Genomic DNA, 11118 nt, shown 5'->3' on the forward strand with positions numbered 1-11118 from the left:
TACCATCTGTGTGTTAAGATTGAGACTATCCACATACGCACTGGAAACTAGACAATCACCCTGAGTCCCTGAGAGAGAAGGTTTCTTCTTCAACATAGTTTTAGGCAACCCCTCACTACCACATAGGGGTTTGTTGGGGCTACTATGTATTATGTCCTAGCAACATAGTGTTCTTGCATTTATGGAATCCATACATAACCATCACACAATCCAGGCTATGGTCTGTGAGTAGGTTGTGTGTTCGATGTTTCTGTATATGGGGTAGGATGTTATTTGTAATGAGAGAGGGCATAACCTCCAAGGAATGATTGAGGAATGCCAGGGCTTCCTCTGAAATGACTCAGTTGTGCCCACTGAAGCCACTGAGATTGAGGACTTACAGATTTCTACTTTAAGTCAGAGGTTTCCAAGACCGACTGAACACTTGAGTCGTCGGAGCATTTAAGCATTGGGACATTGGAGAAGCTTAGATCCAGTAGGGGAAGGTGCAAAGAGAATCCCCGAAGTGTCTGAGACCAAATTTCATGTTTAGGGAAACTATTTTTGTTTGTTTAGTTTTTAAAAAACAGAATCTCAAAAGAAAACACAGTCTAGCCATGGCTTGGAGCTCACTGTGTAGACCAGGCTGCTTTCTAATGCACAGAGATAGGCCTTCTTCTGCCTCCTGAGTGCCTGGACTAAAGGCAAGTATCACCATACCAGGCTAAAATTATTTCTAAAGTTGTGTGTGTGTGTGTGTGTGCGTGTGTGCGTGTGTGTGTGTGTGATGTGTTGTAATATGTATACAGGGCTAGAGGAATTTATTGGGCACCGTGCCCTATTATCCTCTGCCTTATTTCTGAGACAGCTTTCTTCTTGAACCTGGAGGTATGATAGTACTCAACAAGTTTAAGTAACCCTCCTGTTTCTGCTTTCACCATTGGTGCTAGGGTCATGGGCACAGGTGTGCTCACACCTGGTTGTTGGGGGTTTGAACTCTGATCCTCATACTTGCTTGTACAGCAAGTGCTCTTGATTGTTGAGTCATAAACCCAGCTCATGAGAGCCACTATTTTTGAGCATTAATAAATGGTCATTATCCCTGACTTTATAGAATATCATAACTGAGTAACAGCAATAACAGCATGTATCAGTTACTACATTTGAAGTCAGGAGTTTACTCCCATACCTTTCAACCCTAAAATCACCTAATGAGAAATTTTATTCTCCTTTTATTCACCTTTTATGCTTAATTTGAAGATGAAAAGAACTGAATCTCAAAGAAATAATATAATTTGCCCAAAGATGTCATAGTTCATACACAAGTGCGCTGGTATCTGAGCCTGGGATCTTCTTTTACAATGCATTGGGAGGTCGTACCTTCTCTGAGATAATGTTGGCTTCAGAGAGTACAGAGTGGTGGTGGTGGGGACGTAACTATGTCAAAAAAAGGATAAAACACAGTGTGTCTGTGTATGACTGTGTGTGTGTGTGTGTGTGTGTGTGTGTGTGTGTGTGTGTTTCAACACAGGAGTGTTCGAAATATGGGAAACAGATGGAATACCGAAGAGACTGTAGATGACTAAGTTCAAGGGAAGAAGTTTTGGAGTAGTCAAACATGAATGGTATTATTTCAGCCAATACCCCAAGTATGAATCTAACCTTTGCTATTGGGTAATTGTAGGACTTTAACTGAAGTCCTCTATGGCCTTAGGTTTTCCTGTCTTAATGATTTGAACCAGTGATGATTCTACTGAAGGCTAATAGGTTATACAAAAGATTTGTATGCATGGCTTGTAAGAAAGTTTGATCCATGGCAGAACATGCATTTTGACATGAAGATGAAGGGGAAGCCTACTCAAGGGACTGGTGTCCTTGTCATTATCCCAAACTGAAAGTTGTAATTAGAAATAATCCAATTAAAACAACTAACTCAAAGTAGCTAGAAACCATTGAGAACAAAATTCCTCTTAGGAAGTTGTCTGTGATACACTGCATCTTTTCTCTATTTTTATTTAATTATTTAATTTTACAGTTTTGCTTTTTAGCCCCAACTCACCTCAGCCACCTTAGGAATAGGACTACAAGCATGGGCCACTAAGCCTCATGTCATTCCATCTTCATATATGAAAATGAAGGTGATTCCAAATGCAGTTGTTATCTTGCCCTTATAAGGAGTCATAAGAAACCTGGGAAATTGATAAGGACTTAGAGAGTGAGACAGTTGCTTTCCAGTACCAAGATGGTCATAAAAGATGAAGTGAGCATCTTTTTAGCATCTTGTTCTCAGAGATGGCTGTGTGGTTTAGGGAATTTGATGCTTCTTCGAACCAGAGAGGATATCTAAAGAAAGAAATCACTCTTCTCTTATATGAAACTTTTGTACAGCTCACTATGTGTTCTGTGGTGCCTGGAATTGGTGATGGGCCTGAATTCTGAATTTATATATGATGGTGAAAATTGATGGGAAGGCATTTAGAAGTTATTCCTCAAAATCAAGAGGCAGAGCACTATATAGCCAAAGACTGACAAAGAGGGAACAGTAATCCTCCAAAATTGGAAAGATATAACGGTCCCAGGGAGAGTAATTAGATAACATGAAAAGGATTCTTGGGAAGGAAAACAGCCTCTTGGGAACATTTTCTACATGTCATGACCTGTGTGGAATAGAGTTCACTTCAGAGGAGAAGCAGAAACTGCCTTCAGTGAATTAGAGAAAGTCAGGTGAAAATTGAAGATGATAAAACACTCGGGCTAGGCAACTCTAATCTGATTCTTGGTGTTGCATTGATAAGGCCTAGACTTAAGTAAGATTGTGTGTTACCACCACAATAATAAGTGCAGTATTATTACATGGAAAACATGGATAAATCTTTAAAAAGCATAGTGTTAAATTTAAAAAGGTAAAGATAAAGTGTATATTAAATGACTTCATTTATGTGAATTTACAGAAAAAAGTAAAAACGTTCTGTGTGTTATAAGTCAGTCATCAGTTATCTTTGAGATATAATAATTGGGAGGAAGAGACATAAAAATAATTTTTGAGCTGTTGATCGTATTGTTTATTTTTTTAAAATCTGGGTGGTTACTCATTATATGGGTGTGTTCAGTTTAGAAATATCTAAATACTTGTTTAATCACAACTTTTGGATTTTCTGTATATATTATACTTCAAGAAATATTAGGAAAGCAAGATATAATCTATGAACCATTAATAATTCATTTCAAAAGGAGCAACTCCAAATATTAACAAGAGTTTATTTTCTTTACAATATAAAACCTTTTCCCCTCAAATTGCTATTTATTCAACTTCATTTGCTGCTCAGAATATCTCTAATAGGTCAGCTTGGGTCTTCCAAGAGGCATGAGCTAAGATGGATTAGCTGCATCAGTAGAAACTCCTTTGATGCAAAGGAGGTGCTACAGTGGGGAAGTCCTTAGGTCAAATGCAGGTATACTTTCTGTATTCTCTGCTCTGGGTTTAGCTCTCCTGCCTTGGTAGGATAATGTATGCCTGTTCCAAATTCATCTCTAACTGTTCCTTAGTCAAGAACACCTCTCAGCTGTCTGCAGTGGTGTTGAACCAGCCAGAGACATTGACAGAGGAGTGGCTCAGCAGCTTGGCAGTCTAGAGTCCTGTGACCTCACTTATCCCTGGCTGAAGCTTCTAAACCAACATCATTTCAAGGAACATCGACACAGCTGCCAAGTTCATTTGGGGCTGGGGCTACCACAGTTGGGATGTCTGGCTCTGCGCTGGGATTGGGACTGTTTTTGGAAACCTCATCATTGGCTATGCCAGGAACCCTTCTCTGAAGCAACAGCTCTTCTCTTATGCAATTCTGGGCTTTGGCATCTCAGAGGCCATAGAGCTCTTTTGCCTAGTGGGAGCATTTCTCATCCTCTTCACCATGGGAAGCAGCTGTCCCTACTTCTATCTCGCATCCTTCTTTCTCCAGCCTCTCATCTGCCCTGTATGCTCCTTTGCCTGCACTTACCCAGGACGTTTGGAGAAAGTGGGTGGCTCAGGGTTTGATGGAGAGAAGATAAAATAAAGAATCACTTAATAAAAAATATGCAGGTATGTTTCATTTGAAAGAATAAAATGATAGGGGAATATAATATAGAGGAAGACCTTTGGATCATAACATAATCTAGGGGCAGGCTGATGGTTAATTGTGAGACGAATATTGCCCCATGGAGGAATAGTGTACTGGGAAAGATAATTAATGTTAAATCAGTACCTGTACCATGACCCTAGTTAAGAATATCCAAGGGAAGTATCGCCTCTATGCAGATCTTTGAAGCTATCACTCAAATATGCTTCCATTAATAGGTCCTCTAGAAAGATCTCTGGGCAGTGCATGCCCATGTTAACCACACTTAACTGTACGGTAATGTGTGTGATAGGAACTGGCTATTGTTTATCCTCATATACTCTATAAGCATATATCTATACTGCTTGTGAGCAAGGGAAGATGGTGCAGTAAAATACAGTGAATCCCACATAATATGCTTGTTTCTCAATGCAGTGTTTTTCTGAAGCTGACTAGAACACAAAGAGGACTTCTTAAAGGGGTCAGCTTTCTGGAGAAATCTTTGACATAATTAAAGGAATATGACTATTGTTATATTTTACTAGCATCATGACAAAAAAGAATGTGAATGCTGAATTTTGACTCCTCTTTCTTTCTCAAGATTGATAAATTGGTGGATTAAATTAGTGATTTTTTTCCTAAAATATTTGGATTAATTTTTCATCCATTAAATCATCTAGGCTTATGAAAGTGAATCCAGTTAACTAATGTGCCAAGGGGCTTGACCATATTGACAAACTTGGTGATTCTAAATATTACTTTAGTTGGCCTTCGAGATCCAACTATTATTCTTCATATACATGCTATCACTACAATCCCCCCACAATTAAGGAAAACCAGAAATGTTCACCATCACATTCCCTAACAATGGGGCTATCAACATATATATATTTATATATCTATATCTATATCTATATCTATCTATCTATATATATATCCCCAATCTTCCACAATAAGTATGAGTACATATGTTATTAGAAGAGGAGATCATGGCCATTAGATATGCCTCAGTTGAGAATAGGTCTCTATCCCATTTTTAATAGGATAATTTGGTTCTCTGGGGTCAAACTTCTTGAGTTCTTTGTATATATTTGATATTAGCCCTGTATCATATGTAGGATTGGTAAAGATCTTTTCCCAATCTGTTGGTTGCTGTTTTGTCCTAATGACAGTGTCCTCTGCCTTACAGAAGATTTGCAGTTTTATGAGGTACTATTTGTCAATTCTTGATCTTAGAGCATAAGCCATTGGTGCTCTGTTTAGGAACATTTCCCCTGTGTCTATGTGTTTGAGCCTCTTCCCCACTTTCTCTTCTATTAGTTTCAGTATATCTGGTTTTTTGTGGAGGTCTTTGATTCACTTGGACTTGAGCTTTGTACAAGGAGATAAGAAAGGGTTAATTTGCATTCTTCTACATGCTGACCTCCAGTTGAACCACTACCATTTGTTGAAAATGCTGTCTTTTTTCTACTAGATGGTTTTAGCTCTTTTGTCAAAGATCAAGTGACCATAAGTATGTGGGTTCATTTCTGAGTCTTCAATTCTGTTCCATTAATCTACCTGACTGTCTCTGTACTAATACCATGCAGTTTTTATTATAACAATTGCTCTGTAATACTGCTTGAGGTCAAGGGATGGTGATTCTTCCAGAAGTTCTTTTATTGTTGAGAATAGTTTTCACTATCCTGTTTTTTTGTTATTCCAAATGAATTTGCAAATTGCTCTTTCTAACTCTATGAAGAATTGGGTTGGAATTTTGATGGGGGTTGCATTGAATCTGTAGATTGCTTTTGGCAAGATGGCCATTTTTACTATATTAATCCTGTCAATCCATGAATGTGGGAGATCTATCCATCTTCTGAGATCTTCAATTTCCTTCTTCAGAGACTTGAAGTTCTTGTCATACAGATCTTTCACTTGCTTAGTTAGAGTCACGCTGAGATATTTTATGTTATTTGTGACTATTGTGAAGGGTGTTGTTTCCCTAATTTCTTGCTTAGTCTGTTTATCCTTTGAGTAGAGGAAGGCTACTGATTTGTTTGAGTTAATTTTATACCCAGCCACTTTGCTGAATTTCTTTATTAGGCTAAGTAGTTCTCTGGTGGAATTTTTGGGATCACTTAAGTATACTATCATAGCCTCTGTAAATAGTGATATTTTGATTTCTTCTTTTCCAATTTGTATCCCTTTGACCTCCTTTTGTTGTCTGATTGCTCTGGCTAGGACTTCAAGTACTATATTGAATAAATAGGAAGAAAGTGGGCAGCCTTGTCTAGTCCCTGATTTTAGTGAGATTGCTTCAAGTTTCTCTCCATGTAGTTTGATGTTGGCTACTGGTTTGATGTATATTGCTCTTACTATGTTTTTGGTATGGGCCTTTGAATTCCTGATCTTTCCTAGACCTTTATCATGAATGACTGAGAAGCACCTAAAGAAATGTTCAACAACCTTAGTCATCAGGGAAATGCAAATCAAAACAACCCTGAGATTCCACCTCATACCAGTTAAAATGGCTAAGATCAAAGTCAGGTGACAGCAGATGCTGGTGAGGATGTGGAGAAAGAGGAACACTCCTCCATTGTTGGTGGAATTGCAGACTGGTACAACCATTCTGGAAATCAGTCTGGAGGTTCCTCAGAAAATTGGACATTAAACTGCCTGAGGATCCAGCTATACCTCTCCTGGGCATATACCCAAAAGATGCCCCAACATATAAAAAAGACACGTGCTCCACTATGTTCATCGCAGCCTTATTTATAATAGCCAGAATCTGGAAAGAACCCAGATGCCCTTCAACAGAGGAATGGATACAGAAAACGTGGTACATCTACACAATGGAATACTACTCAACTATTAAAAACAATGACTTCATGAAATTCTTAGGCAAATGGATGGAACTAGGAAATATCATCCTGAGTGAGGAAACCTAGTCAGAAAAGAACACCCATGGTATGCACTCACTGATAAGAGGATATTAGCCCAAAGGCTTGGAATACCCGAGATACAATTCACAGTCCATAGGAAGTTCAAGAAGAAGGAAGACAAAAATATAGATGCACCAGTCCTTCTTAGAAGGGGGAACAAAAATAGTCTTGGAAGGAAATACAGGCACAAGGAGTGGAACAGAGATTGAAAGAAATGCCACCCAGAGACTGCCCCACCTGGGGATCCATCCCATAGGCAGCCACCAAACCCAGTCACTATTTTGATGCCAGGAAGTGCTTGCTGACAGGAGCCTGAAATGGATGTCTCCTGAGAGGCTCTGCCAGAGCCTTACTGATACAGATGAGGATGCTTGTAGCTAACCATCAGACTGAGCACAGGGACCCCAATGGAGGTGTTAGAGAAAGGATTGAAGGAGCTGAAGGGGTATGCAACCTCATAGGAAGAACAACAATATCAACCAACCAGACACCACAGAGCAACCAGAGACTAAGCAATCAACCAAAGATTACACATGGAGGGACCCATGGCTCCAGCTGCATATGAAGCAGAGGATGGCCTTGCTCAGCATCAAAAGGAGAAGTCCTTGGTCCTGTGAACTTTTCCCAGGGCAGGGGAATGCCAGGGTGTTGAGGGGGGAGCGGGTGGGTGGGAGTGGGAGCATCTTCATAGAAGTGGGGAGGGGTAATGAGGGGGAAGGGGATAAAATTTGAAATGTAAATACATAAACTATTCAATAAAAAAGATAAATAAAATTTATGGTTATTTCAGAATTAAAACAAGAGGTGATCATGAAAACAAACTCTGAAGAATGGTTAATAGGAAGTACAGGGGACTTTTTAGCTTGATAAAGGACATGCATAAAAATCACAAATGTATTCTGCGGAATACCCAAGGCAAAATTCACAGATCATATGAAGCTCAGGAAGAAGAAAGACCAAAACAGGGATGCTTCAGTCCTTCTTAGAAGGGGGGAACAAAATACTCACAGGAGTTGGAGAGTGGGAGGCTTGGGAGGAAGAGAGGAGGGGGAGAGGGAAATGGAGGCAGGATTACGTATGGGGAGAGACTGAGATGATATACAGGAGTTTGAACAGAGGTGTGTAGCAATGGGGATGGGGAACTGAGGGTAGCCACCAGCAAGTCCCAGATGCCAGGAAAGCAAGAGGCTCCCAAGATCCAACAGGGATAAGATTAGCTGAAATACCCAACAAAGGGGAGGGAGGTCCTGTAGATACCATATCCAGAGGTTAGGCCAGGCCCCAGGGTTGAGGGATGAGGCCACTCACCCTTCTCAAAATTTTAACCCCAAATTGCTCCTGTTAAAGGAAATACAGGGACAGAAAGTGGAGCAGGGTCTGAAGGAAAGGCCATCCAGAAATCTGGGGATCCATCCCATCTGCAGACACCAAACTCAGTCACTATTGCTGATGCCAAGAAGTGCTTGCTGACAGGAACCCAATATAGTTGTCCCCTGAGAGGCTCTGCCAGAGCCTGACAAATATAGATTTTGAGGCTCACAGCAAGGGATCCCTAATAGAGGAGTTAGGGGAAGGACTCAAGGAGCTGAGGAGGTTTACAACTCCATAGGAAGAACAATTTCAACCAACCAAACCCCCCAGAGCTCCCAGGGGATAAACTACCAATCAAAGAGTACACATGAAACAACCTATGGCTCCAGCCACATACCTAACAGAGGATGGCATTTTCTGTCATCAATAGCAGAAGTGGCCCTTGGTTCTGTGAAGGCTCCATTCCCCAGTACAGGGGAATGCTAGCGTGTTGAGGTGGGAGTGGATGGGTGGGAGGGGGATCACCCTCATAGAAGCAGATGGAGGAAGGATGGAAGAGGGGCTCCAGGGGGGAAATGGAAAGGGTATAACATTTGAAATGTAAATAAATAAAATATTCAATAAAAAAGGAAAAGAAATAAAACCACAAATCTATCATCTCCGTTGATGGAAGAAAAAAACTGAATGCTTCCTCACTCAGACAGGGAACCAGATTGATGATTCTTTTTCATCCTAACACCAAAGATTCTAATAATAGCAATAAGAAAGGAAAAAAGAAATAAAGAGCGATAGATTGGGAAAGAAGTAGATTGTACCTATTTGCTGAGGACATGAATATCTACAATAACAAAAAATCCAAAGAAACCCCCAAATCCTATTATATTATAATCCTTTGTTAGGGCCAGTGACACAGTTCAGTGTTGGAGTGCTTGCTTAGCATGTACCAGGACCTATGTTTCAAGACTCAGCACTACAAAGGATTATAAAGCCATATTACATATGGTTGCTACTATGAAGCAGATAAAAAGCTATCTTCCCCAGGTCACTGAACATAGTAAGAGTCTTCCTGACTGTGTATATTTTCCTAATGTGTTTCGGGGAACAAATATATGATTGTTTGCCTCTCTTCTTACTCTTGCTTTTTTTTTTTTTTTTTTTGGTTCTTTTTTTCGTAGCTGGGGACCGAACCCAGGGCCTTGCGCTTCCTAGGCAAGCGCTCTACCACTGAGCTAAATCCCCAACCCCTTACTCTTGCTTTTTGGCACTCCTGCATAATAATCATTTTACTTATTTTCTCCGAATTCTAAAACAATGTACCTGCCACTTCATTTAAAACTAACTGTAATCTCTTCTTATTAGACCTTGAAATACTATTGCCATACTTCCCTTAAGCCTTTCAATCTGTGGATTCATTCAAATCTCACTTTATTTTCTTGAAGTCCCATTTCTTGACTCAGTTGTCACAACTAGTATTTTCCTAATGGCTTATTCGTTCATATTTAATATATCCATTTCCTTGAATGTTTCTGCCCTGAGGGAGGAATTTATATCTATAAATCATGAGGGAAAATGAGAGAATTCAATATTTTAACCACCTGACATTTACATGTTCAATTGGGACAAACAGTACATTTTAGAGCAAATTTTTAAACATTAGGTTTTCATATTGTATGTATATTTAAATAATTTCTAAGTAAAATTTTCAATAAAAATCTATAAAAATAAATCTGAAATTCTTTTCTATTATCTTTAATTAAATGTACATAACTTGAGCCTAACCATTTAAATATATACAATGTAAGGATTTCTGAATAAAAAGTCCCTGTGAGATAGAATCTTGGTATCCTATAAGACAACCCCAGAATATTACTTAATCAAGAAATACTCGCTGCTAGGGAAATAATTAGGGTTCATCAAATGGATCCACTAAGGCTTCTCGCAGTCTAATATTTTGACGAGAAACTCTATAAGGTATTTATACCAGTTCTCTGGTTCTGTTTCTCAGTTGATACTGGAAAGGCACTCAGAAACTGAAGAAAAACAGGTGTAACCAACAAATTTCACCAGATAGCTGTTTGTGGCTGCAAATGATGATTGGGGGACACAGAGACCGTCATCTGTGGAATATCTACAGAAAGCCCAATAAGAAAGGCTTTGCTAGAAGTGTCTTTTCAGGGGACACAGAGAATGGAGATAGAATGAACATGCGAGTCTTGTGGGTTCCAGGAAATAGACAGGACTAGAATGAACTGGACAGCTGGAGATGGCTCTTGGGTAACAGGAGCATTCAGGGAATGCCTGGCCAGTGTTAGAAATTCCAGCATAAGATCAGAACTTTATTGTCACATAAAACAAATTCTCAAGGAGTCCAAAGATAGGAAGGTCCCTATGAAAGTCACCTCAGAGGGTGCTAGTCCCCCAGATTCGAATGTTCAGATGAAGGGAGGTATAGTATGCATGACATCATTTCAATTTAGAACTTTAGACATCAGACCAAAAGGCAGAATAAGAATGAACGTGAATCAGTGACAGATGAGATGAGGCAGACATGCTTAAGAGATGCTTTATAAAAATCTTCAAGATTTTTTGTTGGTCAAAAGTTCCAAATTAAGGGCTGGTGATGTAGAGTTCCATGGGAGAGTGCTTGCCAAATGTACACAAGACCCTAGGTTCAATCCCAGCATGAATGGGGGAAAGGAGCTCTGTATTAACCAGTATGGATGCAAAATTGCCCTCAAACTCAATCAGCATTTTTGATTGTCCCACAAAATTCTATTCTAAAAGGCTTTCAGGTCAAACTAGGTTAG

General features: G+C 39.6%; 1 pseudogene; it reads left to right on the top strand.

The window, feature by feature from the left end:
- The first annotated feature begins 3485 nt into the window (after positions 1–3485).
- Positions 3486–4034, top strand: LOC116889055 (annotated as a pseudogene).
- Positions 4035–11118: the final 7084 nt, after the last annotated feature.

This window comes from Rattus rattus, chromosome X (genome assembly GCF_011064425.1).
Source record: "Rattus rattus isolate New Zealand chromosome X, Rrattus_CSIRO_v1, whole genome shotgun sequence".
Classification (NCBI taxonomy): Eukaryota; Metazoa; Chordata; class Mammalia; order Rodentia; family Muridae; genus Rattus; species Rattus rattus.